Raw genomic sequence first — 16,984 nt, 5'->3', positions numbered from 1 at the left:
CTCTCTACTTTGAGTGCTAAGAAAGCCAAACAAGTGCATTTACAGTCTCCACAAAAATATTAGGAGTATTGTATTAATTGTAACATACAAATACTTTGGGTTTGAATCACAAATCTGCAGTAAAGGTACCTTTATTACATAAATGACTGTATTTATGGCTATTATTTATTCAAAAGTGTCATACTGTAAATGACATTTCAAACCTCAATGGAATTCTAAAAACATTGCGGATGAGCAATGAATAATTTTTTTTTTTAAACTACAGCTCCTGCAAGAGGCAATGATGGTGATGGCATTTTTGGAAAATGTAGAGGAACTATCTAATGTTAAACATGGGAACTTTAATTGCCATAAGTTACTTCTCAGCCAGCTAAAAACTATTTAAAAATCAACTTGAAAGTGTCAGTAAGAGCCACATTTGTGAGAATTAGGTTCCAACTCCTACTGTTATCTGAGCTACGTATTGGTTACACGTTACAAAGACTTTGGCCCTGCAAGTGTTCATGATGCAGAGGATGTGGATATACCTTTTGACACATATTATTTGCTCATGTCCATATGTAATAGAACTATGAAAAAAAATGTAGGCCATGTTTCATTAGCCTGGGAACATAGCCAGTTATGCTACTGCTGCATGCTTATTGGGTGTTAATAAACAATTATTTGGCAGACCAGTTAAATATCAGCATTTAGCTGTAAAGGAACTAGAAACACTAGCAGAAGAATGCAAGCTCAGGACTGTGTGGTAGTATAATACATATCAATATAACAGAAAAGGGCAGCTTTAGATGCAGTCATTTGGGTTGTGCTTTACGTACCTTATGCCTTGTAACCAATTCATTGTTGTTTTATATGACTGCTGCTTTGAGATTTTGTGGACATATTAAATTTAGGTGAGTAGTAGATAACAATGGTATGATGATTGAATGGTTTAGCTGATAGACACAATTTGAAGGTGTATTTAAATATCTTTTGTCCTATGAATTCAGTAAATTCTTGCAATAGTTGGTACTTTTTTTAAGTTAAAAATATTGTATTTACTTTTTCATGATATAATGAGAAACTATACAAAAAAGAGCAATGAAAAAGGTACAGAATAAAAATAGCAAAACATCCATAACATAATAGAATTACCTATATATTAAACATTGCTATGTGTTACTGTGAATAAAAAATCTGAAAAGAAAACTGCAATATATAAAATGAAAACATAAGAGCTACTAATCTATCCTTTCATATCTATAAAATCTAAGGTAGGTATGCAACAAAGTATAAAAGTTAATTTTATTAATATAATGTAATATAATCATCTATTGGTTTCCAAACTGATTGATAATTTGATGAATTAAGAATAGCACCCAAAATAGTTAAATTTGCTCCACGTCTAGTAAAAGTTATTCATGACCACCATGTGTGGAGTGATAATGCTGAAGTATCTTTTCAATTAGTAGTGATTAATTTTAAAGCAGCAGCTGTAAGAAAGTCAAATAGTTTGGTATTTATATCCAATTTTTTTGTTGAAAGTCAGATAGGTTTAGAAAACACCATATCATAAGAATGATTATCTGAAATTTTATATACGTTTTTAATAATATCCAACACGGCTTTCCAAAACTTAGAAATTATTTTGTATTCATAAAGCGTGTTCAAGAGAACCAGAAGTGAGATTTCAATGCCAACAAGTTGTGGAGTGTAAACATTTTGCTCTAAACAACCATAAAGGAGTCCATAAACAATGAAATGACATAAATCAATTAGTTTGGTGTAAAGAAACAAGAAGCCAACCTGAAATAACCACATTTTCTTTCATATGTGATGAGACTGAGAGATGTTAAGCTCCATATTCCAAAATTTCGAAAGAGTGTTAATATTATCTCCTGTAACTTTGTTAAATTTGTTATATAATATTGGAACAACATGTGGAGTTGCAGCAACTGCATGAATATACATTTGTTAATCCAGGGTTTGTGGTAAATTATTAGAAAATTAATGTAGAATTGAATGACCTAAAATGTCATATTTGGAACATTCCAAAGGAGGTAGACTAAATTGTTGTTGCAATTCATCAAAGGATAAAAGAAAAATTGTAATATATATCTTTTAAATGTATAATACCAGCCTTTATCCAAGATTGCAAAACCATTGTTGAGTGCACAAATTTGATTAATGGATTACACCATAGTGACATATTAGAGGTCAAGGAAATTGGGGTTTGAAAAAGAGAATCTAAGCAATGCACAACTAGTTTAGTGGAGTTAATAATGGTTGATGATTTAATGAAGATGTTAGAATTGGACATGGATAATATTGCAGTTAAAGGAAAGGGTCATACCAAACTTTGTTCTATAAAAAGCCATGAAGGTGATTTATCGGGTTCTATATGGCTGGACCAAAAGGGACCTTTTTTGAAATAAATGTTTTATGATATTTAAGAAAACCAGGTAAACCAAAATCACCAATATTCTTAGCAATTTGTAATTTTTTATAACTGATATGGAGGGTTGTTATTCCAAATAAAATTGGATATGAGTTTATCTATAGTTTTATGGAACTTAAGAGGGAGCTAAGTAGGAGTAGTAGAGAGAAGGTAAAAACATTTAGGAGCAATAACCATTGTTATAGTATCTTCTTCCCCCCATTAAGACATATGTAATGAGGACCATAGAAGCATTTTTATCTTTAATATGTTTAATAATGTCATCACAATTCAACTTGATTGATTGTTTAATAGCATGAGAAAATGAAATACCAAGGCAGTTAATGTTTGTTTTTGTCATATAGCATTTTTGTTAGGAAGCATATCAGGGATACATTGAATTTTTAAAGGAGTCAGTTTTATTAGTGTTTAAAGTGTTTTCTGAAACTTGAGAGTATGTTTGAATTAGATTTAATATCATTGCTCGGAAACATTTATGGGGTGCATTGGATATTTAATGGAAAAAACAGATTTATTAGTGTTTAAAGTGTATCCTGAAACTTGAGGATATGTTTGAATTAGAGTAGGAATTGAAGATTCAGGTTCAACACATCATCTGTGTCTGCCGAAGTTTTAACAGCAAAATCTTTGATACATATCTCTTCGATTTTATCATAATTATTAATAGCAGAGAGAAGGGTTCTATAGAGAGGAAGAAAAGCAAGGAAGATAAGAGACAACCTTGTCTGGTTCCTCTATAGGATGATGCAAAACTATGCCTTACGCTAGTAGAGGCATAGCTTTACCCATATTCGAATTTGGATCTATCTCTTTACATATGTGGTACTTCTGAAAAGGTATCTAATATTTTCCTTCGTGCATTTCTTGATGGGAGTAAAGCGAGCTGATTTTCTGGGTAATTGCTTGGTGGTAGCTGTCTATTTTTGAGGGTCATTACCTAAACTTGTTTTTAAGAGAAACTATCTATACTGCACACCACTTTCTTTGCCCCATTCTGACCCTTGGTGGGTGCTGCCATTAAACACTGGGCACTACTATGACCCTGTGTCCTTCTTACTAAGACTACTTGTGTATATCATTGGATTGGCGATTGTCTATACTATACTCATTTTTTTGACATGTTTGACTCATGATTTAAGATTGTTTTGACAGTTTGAATTGACTTACAATTTTCCACATAGTTATGGTGAATACATGTGTCCTCATACTTAGGACTTTCAGTTATTGGACATGTTTGACCCATGATTTAAGTTTGTCCTGAATAGTTTGAATGTATTTACAATCTTTGACATATATACTTGTTCTGTGTAACATGCCATCTACATCTATCCTTAGTTGACTATACCAGCCTGGACCACTGATGCTTATCGTTATCCCGATGGGGCCCATCCTTTAATACAAGGAGGGTAAGGATTCATCCTCTGAATTGAGAGGAGTCTGTTTGATTTATACTTCACTGTGTGATACACTGCACATTAGGGTTTCTCACCGGAATGAGCTCACTGTGCACATGTTTATATTTGTATTATGAGTCTGTTTTTTCTGCTCTTTGTAGGTTTTTGTGGTACGAAGAAATCCCGTATTGAGTTATAACATGTGGATTAGGTAAGTTTTTTGGTCCTGACGAATTGCACCGATTTTAACAGACATTTTTTGTGAGAAACATGGTGACCTCTATGATAGAAGTATAGTTAGTTCTGTACTCTAGTTTTCCACTTTCCCCCAATTCAGGGACTCATAGTTTTTTTTGTTTTTGAGGGTGGACTAGACATTACTTCTAATCCTTACCCACACTCTGTTCTTAATCATGACAGGGGGCTAGGTTAATTAAATATGATATTTCCAGACCTCTAGCCATTTTTATTTTTCACATATCCATATACCAGTCACTCATACGAGCACTCAGCTACTGGCATTCTTTACACTCAAAAGATCTCCGGCAAAGAGCCCCCACGAGGAGCCCGTCAGGCATTGCAGTGCCGGCCTGACGAGGAGCAAAAGCCCGATGATGAAGCATGTCACCATTTGGTGAGTGAGGGCTCTTGTTCTAATTAGAGCAGACTCATAGACTCTATTGCTTACTGTATACATTTATACAGATTCTATTGGCTGGAACTGTGTACTTTTGGTTTTTAAGCAATTATAAGTGCCTTTTCAATTTCAAACTTTTCTGCACATTTTAAGTGAAGAAGACCAAGGAGTAAGTTTTCCACATACTGCCTACAGCTATTACCTTCAACATTGTCTGGCTAGTTGAAAATGCACAAATTATACTGCTGATTGCAATTTTCCAAATCCAGTAATAGTTTGCTCATCGGAATAACCTTTGCCATGATGGGTAAAATACTGTCAACTTTTGATTTATATCTTGACTTTTAATTGTGTTATCAGAAAGTTTCATGGAGAGACTTGCCATATCTTTACGAATGTTTTTGATTTCTGTTGCAATGTTATCTGTAATTGCACGCACAGCTTGTAATTCTGCCAATAAAGTGGATAACTGAAGCTCATTAGCATCCACCATTTTTGACTTGATAGGAGGAGGAGGAGTAGTTTGTTTGTGTTTGTTGCTCATGACAGGCACATTCTTTCCTTCCATATTAATAAAGTACAGAATATTAGGCAAGAATTAATATAAAATGACAGTAAAAGGAGCAAAATAAAGTCACCATAAGTAAACTGGAGGTGCAGAAGCTAAAACTGACTATGGGAATGTTCTAGGCCTCAGCCTCACCCTTTTCTTGCAGTAACTCCACCCTCCAGACTGAATACAGTAGCAGTTTGAGAGAGAGACCGGTGAGGAGTTCCACAGGAAGCACGTTGGTGTAAAAACCAGACAAACCGCCAGCAAAGGCACTTTCCAGACGCGCTGCCAATTATGTACACACAAAAGATAAAAATTAAGCAGACTTTTTTAACAATTCCATCTTTAAAAGCCACAAATAAAGCAGGTTATGGAGGCAAGTTACCAAGAGGTGGCCATTTTGCTTTGTGCGCTTGCGTCGTTTCATAATGTTATTATTCAAGTAAAGTTCACTCTATCTATCTATCTATCTATCTATCTATCTATCTATCTATCTATCTATCTATCTATCTATCTATCTATCTATCTATCTATCTATCTATCTATCTGTCCATCTATCTATCTATCTATCTATCTATCTATCTATCTATCTATCTATCTATCTATCTATCTATCTATCTATCAATCAATTTATCTATCTATCTATATCTCAAAATAAAAACCTTTCAGGCTCAGAGTGTTGCATAAATTCTGCAAAAACGAAGCAGAGAACTCTTGGGAGCTTCAATGTTTAGGTGGAAAGTAGCTACTGTGTAGTGCACCCTACAAAACCAATGATGCTCTGAAATCTGCTCACCTCAAATGTCAGTTTTTCTAACAAAGGTGTGTGTGTGTGTGTGTGTGTGTGTGTATCTTCAATGAAAAAACAAAGGTTAAAGGGATCTCATAGATAGATTTAGAATTTATAGACACAAAACCATAGAAATTCAGTTATAGTTAAAGAAGTTATCTCAAGTAACCATAACTCGTGCCATTAGGTAACTATGACTGGCATCCCATCCATGCACAGTTTTTTCACCACTGTTGCATATGTTGCAGTGATCTTATCAATTATGTCTTAGACAATAATTTATTTAGGTGTGTGTGTGTATGTGTGGTAGAATGATTTAGTAATATATAATGATTTGTGTAAAAAGAATGTTTTTCTCTTGTAACAACAGTATTAAACAGATAAATATTCTATATTTCAGTAGTGAATATGTTTTTGCTTGGTTCCTGTAACACACATATGGTTACATAATACCAGCAATTTATTTTTAAGGTGTCATTGATCTTGCAAGAACCTCTAAACTGTCAACTAAAACAGCCCTATACAGAGCTACCCTCTAGTTTTATCAGGTTTGCTGTTTTGTACTGTTTCACCTTTTTGTTCTTAAATTCACTCACAAGATTTTCACCCATCATAACCAGCGGCTCTCGTGGATCTCTTGTAAGAGTTTGCGAGAGCCAGGGAGGCAATCCTTTGCATGCTGTCCGAGGGGGCTGCATTTCCTGGTGTGCTCTCACAAGCCTTTTGCGAGATCACACTTTTTATAATGGAATTTGCATTTACACTGAATATATCCTGCCTTAGTATTCATAATTTATATACACTAGTATAGTGACAGTGGGTTTATTGTAATTAATTGCAATCCATTATATAAATATGGGAAAAAATAAATCACTTTGATTTAGAAAATAATCCATGTTGCGTATGAAGAGAGATTGGCGTCTCTGGTCAGATCTCTCTCTCAGATAATGAGTGTACATATTAGGGTACATACATGGACTGGCGTCTCCTGCCCGGCCTGTCTCTCAGATGACAAGTTAGCATTGTACATGGACTGGTCTCTCCTTATAGATCGTCCTCTCAGATGGGAGTGTGCTTAGCAGGCTGTGTGGAGTTAGACTGACCTCTCTCTGGGATGACAGATGTGCATAGTATGGTCTGTCCAGGGACCGCCCTACCTGCTAACACCCGTCTCTCTGATAATGGTGTGCATAGTAGGGTGTGGGAAGAGACTGTACTCTACTCACAACTCTTACCAAGCCAATGGGCTCAAATAGTAGACTCTGGTAAGCACCACCTTCAACAACACTGCTTACCACAGTAGCAAATGTGCATACTACAGCGGATTTAAAGATCACCTAATCCTTTCTACTTTTCAGGATCCCGCAGGAGTCTTGCGAGAGAATAACTTTTTTGAAAACAAGAATTAACCATCTAATCATCACAGTCCTTATCTCTTATACACTACCTCTCAAAAACAAGGACCACAATATGCATTCCTACTAATGAAGTGTATTGAGCACTAATCTACCACTTTTTACAGTTCATGATCCCACAAGATCATGCGTATTAGTTAAAAACTATATACATTTATTTTTTTCATAGTAGTTATCCTTTAGGCAGCTCCTCTCTAAACGTAGGTCGACAACATGCCTTTCTGCTGCCTCTTACATAGCTTCTTTATTTCACTTCCACAACACCTCCTATTTTTCACAGTAAACAGTAATGGTGACCATTAAATTTCTAACATTCCAACAGCCAGCCAGTTAGAGCACTCACTCTTACGAGACTTGCGGGAGCCTCTCACTTCAGTGAGAGTGTGAAGGCTCATGGGAAAAATGGACCTCTCGACCAATCACAGGCCTCCATCATTTTCAAATTCACCACTGTTGCATATGTTGCAGTGATCTTATCAATTATGTCTTAGACAATAATTTATTTAGGTGTGTGTGTGTATGTGTGGTAGAATGATTTAGTAATATATAATGATTTGTGTAAAAAGAATGTTTTTCTCTTGTAACAACAGTATTAAACAGATAAATATTCTATATTTCAGTAGTGAATATGTTTTTGCTTGGTTCCTGTAACACACATATGGTTACATAATACCAGCAATTTATTTTTAAGGTGTCATTGATCTTGCAAGAACCTCTAAACTGTCAACTAAAACAGCCCTATACAGAGCTACCCTCTAGTTTTATCAGGTTTGCTGTTTTGTACTGTTTCACCTTTTTGTTCTTAAATTCACTCACAAGATTTTCACCCATCATAACCAGCGGCTCTCGTGGATCTCTTGTAAGAGTTTGCGAGAGCCAGGGAGGCAATCCTTTGCATGCTGTCCGAGGGGGCTACATTTCCTGGTGTGCTCTCACAAGCCTTTTGCGAGATCACACTTTTTATAATGGAATTTGCATTTACACTGAATATATCCTGCCTTAGTATTCATAATTTATATACACTAGTATAGTGACAGTGGGTTTATTGTAATTAATTGCAATCCATTATATAAATATGGGAAAAAATAAATCACTTTGATTTAGAAAATAATCCACGTTGTGTATGAAGAGAGATTGGCGTCTCTGGTCAGATCTCTCTCTCAGATAATGAGTGTACATATTAGGGTACATACATGGACTGGCGTCTCCTGCCCGGCCTGTCTCTCAGATGACAAGTTAGCATTGTACATGGACTGGTCTCTCCTTATAGATCGTCCTCTCAGATGGGAGTGTGCTTAGCAGGCTGTGTGGAGTTAGACTGACCTCTCTCTGGGATGACAGATGTGCATAGTATGGTCTGTCCAGGGACCGCCCTACCTGCTAACACCCGTCTCTCTGATAATGGTGTGCATAGTAGGGTGTGGGAAGAGACTGTACTCTACTCACAACTCTTACCAAGCCAATGGGCTCAAATAGTAGACTCTGGTAAGCACCACCTTCAACAACACTGCTTACCACAGTAGCAAATGTGCATACTACAGCGGATTTAAAGATCACCTAATCCTTTCTACTTTTCAGGATCCCGCAGGAGTCTTGCGAGAGAATAACTTTTTTGAAAACAAGAATTAACCATCTAATCATCACAGTCCTTATCTCTTATACACTACCTCTCAAAAACAAGGACCACAATATGCATTCCTACTAATGAAGTGTATTGAGCACTAATCTACCACTTTTTACAGTTCATGATCCCACAAGATCATGCGTATTAGTTAAAAACTATATACATGTATTTTTTTCATAGTAGTTATCCTTTAGGCAGCTCCTCTCTAAACGTAGGTCGACAACATGCCTTTCTGCTGCCTCTTACATAGCTTCTTTATTTCACTTCCACAACACCTCCTATTTTTCACAGTAAACAGTAATGGTGACCATTAAATTTCTAACATTCCAACAGCCAGCCAGTTAGAGCACTCACTCTTACGAGACTTGCGGGAGCCTCTCACTTCAGTGAGAGTGTGAAGGCTCATGGGAAAAATGGACCTCTCGACCAATCACAGGCCTCCATCATTTTCAAATTTGCACTCTCGCAAGAGCATGCAAGACTCTCGCTGGCTAATCATCCTCATATACAAATATTTTTAACCCATATATTTCTCTAAAACTACTGTACTGATTCACACCAAATTAGAAAAAGAGATGTTTCTAGACCAAACTCTAGCTTCCTGCTTAATTTGGTGTCATTTTATTCAGCTGTTTTTGCAGTAGTCGTGTCTAAAGAAGCCTATGAAAAATGCATAGGGATTTTACGTTTTGGGACCCTACTTTTTTCTCAGCTACCCACTTGACATATCACCTTGGAACATTCAAGAAGGAGCCGAGGTGGATGAAATTTGTTTTCAGAAAACTTTGTGAAAATTTGTCAAACAGGGCTAAAGTTTTTAGGAAACCAAACAACACTGTGGGCCTCATTACAAAGCTGGCGGTCTTAAGACCTCCAACCTTGCGATGGCGGTCAGACCGCTGAAGACAGAGCAGCCCCATTATGACCCGGCCATACTGCCAACACCGCCAGGCTGCAGCTAGTCTGCAGCCTGGCGGTCCCGGCGATTGTAATCCACCAGGGCAGCCCTGGGGATTACAAGTCCCCATCCACCAGCCTTTCCATCGCCATGGAAAGGCTGGTGGAATTGGGATGTCGGAGAGACCCTGGGGGCCCCTGCACTGCCCATACACTTGGCACGGGCAGTGCAGGGGCCCCCATCACACATTTCACTGCTCGAATTACGGGCAGTAAAATGTGCAACGGGTGCTGCTGCATCCGACGCACCTCAACATTGCTGCAGGCTCGATTACGAGCCTGCTTCAATGTTGTGGTGAGTTTTCTGCTGGGCCAGCGGGTGGAAATGCTGTTTTCGTCCACTGGCCCAGTGGAAAACTCCTAATAGGGTGCCCACTCCTTCGGCGGTCTTTGAAAAAGTCTGCCGAAGTCATAATGAGGGCCTGTGTCTATGGAAAAGCAGACTTAACCATAACTAGTTTGACTGTCAGTAGGTTATGTAGGTCTATATACATACAAATATATTCACTGAAAAAACTAAAGACTATAGGGATGTTATAGTTGAGCTCACATTTTAAATGTACAAAACAATAGTAATTTGCCAGTTAGAGTTACTTCAAGTAACTATAACTCGTGCCCGAAGGTAACTATATCTCGCCAGGCACAGTTTTTTCATCAAAAATTTTACTGCAAATATCACATTGATACTATCAATGATGTTATCAAAAATGTCATGAGTGCTGTAATTTGTCGGGTAATTAGCAGTTCATGTCGAGGGCACAAGCCATAATTACCTTAGAGCACGAGTTATAGTTACTTCAGGTAACTCTAAGTATAACTGGTGAATTTCTATTGTTTTGTAGGTTTAAAATGTGAGCCTAACTAAAATGTCCCTGTAACCTTTGTTTTTTCAGTGAATTTCTATGTTTTTTTAAAATTCTATTTCCTAAATATAACATCCCTCTAACCTTTGGTTTTCTCAGTTTCTGAGATTTCTATGTTTTTTTAACACATAGTAATTTTTATAACTATGGCCCTCATTTTAGGATTGGCCATAAGTACCGCCTACCGATGCAGCAACAGCCGCCAAAAGACCATCGCCGCAGCTAACAGCCGTCCGCCAAATTATGACCACAGCCGGACTTCCACCACAAGAAGGGCAGAAATCCGGCTGTGCCCCTACTGGCAGATGGTGTTAAGGTGGCGCTGCTACCACCAGTGGCGACATGCCAGTAGACCTTCGCCAGCTGTATTTTGACAAATAATACGGCCGGCGGTGTTCTGTTGACGGGCGCTGCTGGCAGGAACAGCGCCCTGTCCCGTTTCCTGCCAGAAGACCCCCTGGATGCAGGTAAGTTGGGTTTCTGACAGGGGAGGGAGGTGGGTGGTGCTGTGTGTGTGTGGGGTTGTGTGCATAAATGTGTGAGTGTGTACATGAATGCAAATGTGTGTATTGTGTTGTTTGCATGTGTGTATGCGTGTATGAATGGTAATGTGAATGCATGTCTCCGTCTCAGTGTGAATGTGTGTACAGATAAGCACGAGAATGAATGGATGCATGGGTGAATGAATGCGTATGTACCTCTGTGAGTGAGTGTATGTATGCGTGGTGAGTGTCGGTGAGTGTGCGTGAATGAGGGGATGGGGGATTGGAAGGGGGGGTGTGGATGGAGGGGGTGGGGCTGCATCTGGGAAGTGTTTGGGGGGGTTGGTGAGCCTCCTACCAGTGACAGGGAAGGAGTTCCCTGTCACTGGTAGGGCCTACAGCCATGTTTTTTGTGTGTGAACGCCACATAAACCATGACGATAGGCAGGGTCATGATGCCGCCAGCAGTACAATAGCGGCCGTCGGGCTGGAGATTGTTATCTCCGGCCCGGTGGCTGCTACCGCCAAGGCGGTCGGAGTGGTACATTGGTGGGTTGGCTACAGCCAATCCGCTAATGTCATAATGTGGTGGTACCACCAGCCTGTTGGCAGTACTACCGCCACATTATCACCAACCGCAGGGGTCATAATGACCCCCTATATGTTAATCCGACCACTGCTGCTCACGGGTTTTGGCACTGAAACTTCAGTGAATTTCAAATTAAGGGAATTATCATTCTGGGCAGTCACATAAAAGATAAAAGTAAAAGAACAATTGTATCCTTTAAGAAGCCCACTTGTGCAAGAAAATGCAGTAAGATGCACAAATAATGTGAAAAAATGAAATACATAGTGGAATATTATGAGGTATAATGTTGAAATAATGGATGAGTAGGAAAAGGCCAGGCGATGGAACCCACTGGGGGATGATTGTTGATATGAAATATTGGGGATGTTATTCCTAATTGTATCATTATTATATGTATAATTATTGTTATGATATTGTATGATTGCCAATTTCCTACAAAATATGTCTAAAATAGTTTAAATATAGGATTTTAAGGTATAGGATGCCTAATTTAAATGAATGAATTGCACCAATAGAACCCACTTGTTTGTTTTAAATGTGTTGAGGGTTCAACATTTATGGTTGTGATATTGGCCATCTTTAGAGAAATGGGAATTGTCCTTTTTCTATGCTAAACGTTAAATGGAGATATATCCCACTAGGGATGGATTAACTCCGAAGGATAGAAGTAGACTTGGGATGATGCAGGTCTTATTGTAAAACAGGTTCCAAAATGGGCGACACAATCCGGAACAGCGAAACAACCTTTGTATGTCCATTGTTGATGTTAATTGCTATGTAGTGAATCATGTGATGTAATCGAAAGGGAATTATGGGAATTTAGAGTACCCGTGAACAAGGAAACTGAGTTTTCCGAAACAAGTTGGGTGTGGATGTTGCCATAAGAATAAACATATTTGGATTCAAGACGATTGTGGCCGGTGCAGTTTTCTTCCTTGAGGATTGGTGATATCATATGTCCCCAAGTGCAAAATATGGATTGATTTCATGGGGTTCGTGACTCCGCCAAGGCCTGCCGTGTCAGGGCGCAAACAATAAGCGAACTTTGGATAGAAAAAAAAAAAATATATATATATATATATATATATATATGTATATATATATATATATATTATTAGAAATGGGGTCTTTGGTTGGCAGTCAGATTACCCCCTGTTCAAGCAAGGACCCTCACTCTAGTCAGGGTAAATCACACACAATCCAGATTATCCTGTGCCCTCCCTCTGGTAGCTTGGCACTGAGCAGTCAGGCTTAATTTAGAAGGCAATGTGTAAAGTATTTGTGCAATAAATCATGCAATAACACAGTATAGCACCACAGAAATACACCACTCAGTGTTTAGAAAAATATATAATATTTATCTGGATGAATGCAGGTCAAAACGATTAAGATGCAATAAGTATATTTTGCAATAACACTGTAAAAATGATATAAAGTGTCTTTAGTCTCTAAAAAGCAACAAATGTCTCTTGCAAGCACAAAGTACCTGGTTTGCTTGCAAAATCTCAGCAAGGAACCGCAGAGAAGGAGATGCCTGGAAAACAGGGAAATGTGCGTCGATTTCTCAGGCCGCACACGGCAAAGTGTCATTTAATTTTCACACAGGGAAGGCTTTGCGTTGATTTCCAGCGCTCGGTTGTGGATCCTCTTTGGGTTGCGGGGTTTTTGGATGCCCTGGGGACGATTCGTTGAAATCTGGCGCTGACAGGATGAAGTCACATGGGCTGCACCGATCCAGTGGGTGAGGAGTGGAAATTTCTACCACACGGCAGGTGCTGCGTCGATACCTCTTAGGAAGTCGGGTTGCGCTGTTCCGGCTCAGCTGTGCATTGATCCAGTGGGATGTGCGTTGAATTTCCGGTCGCAACGCTGGCATTGTGTCGATCTTCTTCTTGCAAAGTCATGCTGTGTTGTTCCGGTTTGGCGTGCAGTGAATTTTTCACCACGATGCAGGCTGTGCGTTGTTTCTGGCAGGCTCTGGGTCAATTTTCGCTGCACAGGGAGTTCTTCTTGCAGGAATTAAGTCTTTTTGGTCCTGAGACTTCAGCACAGCCAGATAGCAGCAAAGACAGCAGGGCAACAGCAAGGCAGCAGTCCTTCACATAAAGCAGTCAGGTGAGTCCTTTGGGCAGCCAGGCAGTTCTTCTTGGCACGTTGCAGGTTCAGGTTCTCTTCTCCAGGAAGTGTCTGTGACAAGATTGTCTTGTCAAGAAGAGTTGGGAGGGTCAGAGACCTGGCTTGAATACTCAAATGCACCTTTGAAGTGGGGGAGACTTCAAAGAGTGGCTTAGAAGTGCACAAGGTCCTCTTTCAGTTCCATCCTGTCTGCCAGGGTCCCAGTAGGGGGTATGGCAGTCCTCTGTGTGAGGGCAGGCTACTTACATGTCCTTTGACATGTAAGTGGCAGGCCCTTCACACTCCCAGCCCAGGAAGACTCATTCAATATGAAGATGAATGCAAGTTTGACTGAGCATCCTGTGTTTTGGGTTGTCTGAGTGAATGCACAAGGGTGCTGTCAACTAAACTTAGCCAGACGTGGATTGGAAGGCACAGAAGGATTTAAGTGTAGAGAAATGCTCACTTTCTAAAAGTAGCATTTCTAAAATAGTAATATAAAATCCAACTTTACCATTAAGCAGGATTTTGTATCACCATTCTGGCCATACTAAATATGACCTGGCTACTCCTTTCAGATCCGGATCTACCACTCAAACAGTGTATGAGGGTAGCCCTAATGCTATTCTATGAAAGGAGCAGGCCTCACAGCAGTGATAAACAAATGTAGGAGTTTTACACTACCAGGACCATGCAGGTACATCTCCTGCCTTTTGTCTACACAGCACCCTGCCCTATGGGCTACCTAGGGCCGACCTTAGGGGTGACTTATATGTAGAAAAAGGGGAGTTTAAGACATGGCAAGTACTTTTAAATGCCAAGTCGATGTGGCAGTGAAACTGCACACACAGGCACTGCAGAGGACAGCCTGAGACATGGTTAGGGGGCTACTTATGTGGGTGGCACAATCAGTGCTGCAGCCCATTAGTATAATTTAATTTACAGGCCATGGGCACATGTAGTGCACTTGACTAGGGACTTACAAGTAAATTAAATAAGCCAATTGGGAATGAGACAATTTCATCATGTTTTAAGGAGAGAGCATATGCACTTTAGCACTGATTAGCAGTGGTAAAGTGCGCAGTCCTAAAGCCAGCAAAAATGAGGACAGAAAAAGAGAAGGAGGAAGGCAAAACGTTTGGGGGTGACCCTGCAGAAGGCCATTTCCAACATATATATATATACATATATATATATATATATATATATATATATAAATTCACTAAAAACCAAGAAACATAGATCCTGATTTCCTCCAGTGCGAGTCTAACATTCACTCTATGGGCTCTTTCAGGGACATATTTACCTTTTTTGTGGAAAATTGTATTTTGTACATTGGACTCCAAACAATTTTGCCTCTACTACTATACTTACATCCACCGTGATAGACACTTGTTTGTTGGTTTTGTTCATTGTTTTATTGTTTGAAGCACTTGTCATTTCCTTTGTGTCATGTAAATAAAGGATAATGACAAGAACTCCAAGACTATTGTGGCATTTTATTTTCATGTCTTTCTTCCACCATCATTTTGTCAACTCTATTGAACAATTAGTTGCAATGGAAAATTAGATATGACAAAGAAGTAATATGTGACCCAATTCATTGAAACAAAACAAATCAAAATCCCAATGTATTGCTGTCATATGTCTGTGCATAACAGGTCTTTAGTGAAATCAAACCTGATTTACACAAACCATGCATAACCCCAATATTCTGTGCCATTTAGAGGTTGACATTCCAAGACCTTTACACCATGGAAGGAAGGGCAGTGTTCAAAATTCCAAAATATATAGACAAAATATCAGTTAGTCATGGCATCTGCTGGAGCCAGACATCTTGCCCCCACAATAGGAATTCTACATCATACCAATAGTCTACATCGTGGCAGTTGCAAACTTAGAAGCCACAGGACCAATGCAGTACATTGTGGCAATATCTGGAGGCATTTCACAACCACCTTTAAGTGGTGTGCTGCAAAAGGTTTGTGCATTTCGGAGGACATATATACCTAGCACAAGCAAAGAAGGTTTCTGTTAATAAACACAGTCGTCAATGTATGGAACATCTTTGCCTTGGATTTTCCTAAACTGACCGCTACCACTATTAGCATCACAGACTGATATGTTCAATATGTCACAAGTTGTTCAGACATTTGAGGTTACAATATGTAAAGGTACACTTACACTCAGGTGAAGTAGTTGTCAATAACATCTTGACGTAGGGTCATTACTTCTTCACCACTGTCATCTTCATTGGGTATTTCAACATCCTCATCAGCTGGCTCATCACTGTCACAATCCTCTACGATGATTGGGATGTTCTGTTGCAGGGCGATGTTGTGCAGCATGCAGCAGACAATTTTGATTTGGCATACCTTAGTGGCTGAGTAGAGAAAGGCTCCACCAGTCTTGTCCAGGCACCTAAACTTGGCCTTCAGGAGCCCAATAGCCTGTTCCACTGGCCGCCGTGTCCTTCCATGGGCCTCATTAAAGCGGACTTCTCCTAGTGTTGTTGGATTCCTCAGCAGTGCTAACAAACATGGTCTTTTAAGATAAGCTGAGTCTCCTACATGGAATCAATATATCCATAGATTCATATCATATCAAGCCCCTCTACCTTCCTAAACTAGGATTAACGCAAACGATCATCAGGCTATTTTGTACTTACGAACAAGCCAGGTCCAATTTGTGACATTTGCAGGCGTATGGCTGTTCCGTAGTGTAAAGGAATCTTGTGTTAACCCTGGAAAGCGGGCACACACACTTGAGATGTACAAATCAGTTAAGCAGACAACTTGCTGTAGACCTATTCCCTTGCATGTGGTGGCACGAAGGCAATATGAGTGCCATCTATTGCTCCAAACACATGTGGTAGGCCAACCAAAGCATAAAAATCTTCCTTCACAGTCTCAAAACCCTGTTGTCGTGGGAACTGGATGTAGCTGTTGATGTGTCGCAGCACTGAAGAAAGGGCTTCTTGTAGCACACCACTGAAAGTTGGTTGGAACATGCTGCCAGATACTGCCAAAGTGTATTGGAAAGATCCTGTGGCCACAAAATGTAGTACTAGCATGAGTTTCACTATTGAGGTTATTGCTGTGGTATTCATATTCTGAGGTAGAAGATAA

General features: G+C 39.3%; 1 long non-coding RNA gene across 3 annotated transcripts in view; it reads left to right on the top strand.

Moving 5' to 3' along the window:
• LOC138297367 (uncharacterized) overlaps positions 1-16,984 on the top strand; it is a 299,615-nt gene that overhangs the window by 212,670 nt on the left and 69,961 nt on the right. For all 3 annotated transcript variants that reach the window (XR_011204057.1, XR_011204056.1, XR_011204058.1), the window contains 2 exons: positions 3,773-3,843; positions 3,993-4,042. This is a non-coding gene — a long non-coding RNA (uncharacterized lncRNA). The remainder of the gene's footprint in view (positions 1-3,772; positions 3,844-3,992; positions 4,043-16,984) is intronic.

The sequence above is a fragment of the Pleurodeles waltl genome, chromosome 5 (genome assembly GCF_031143425.1).
Source record: "Pleurodeles waltl isolate 20211129_DDA chromosome 5, aPleWal1.hap1.20221129, whole genome shotgun sequence".
NCBI classification, from domain to species: Eukaryota; Metazoa; Chordata; class Amphibia; order Caudata; family Salamandridae; genus Pleurodeles; species Pleurodeles waltl.
This window is presented reverse-complemented; position numbering and strand designations above follow the sequence as displayed.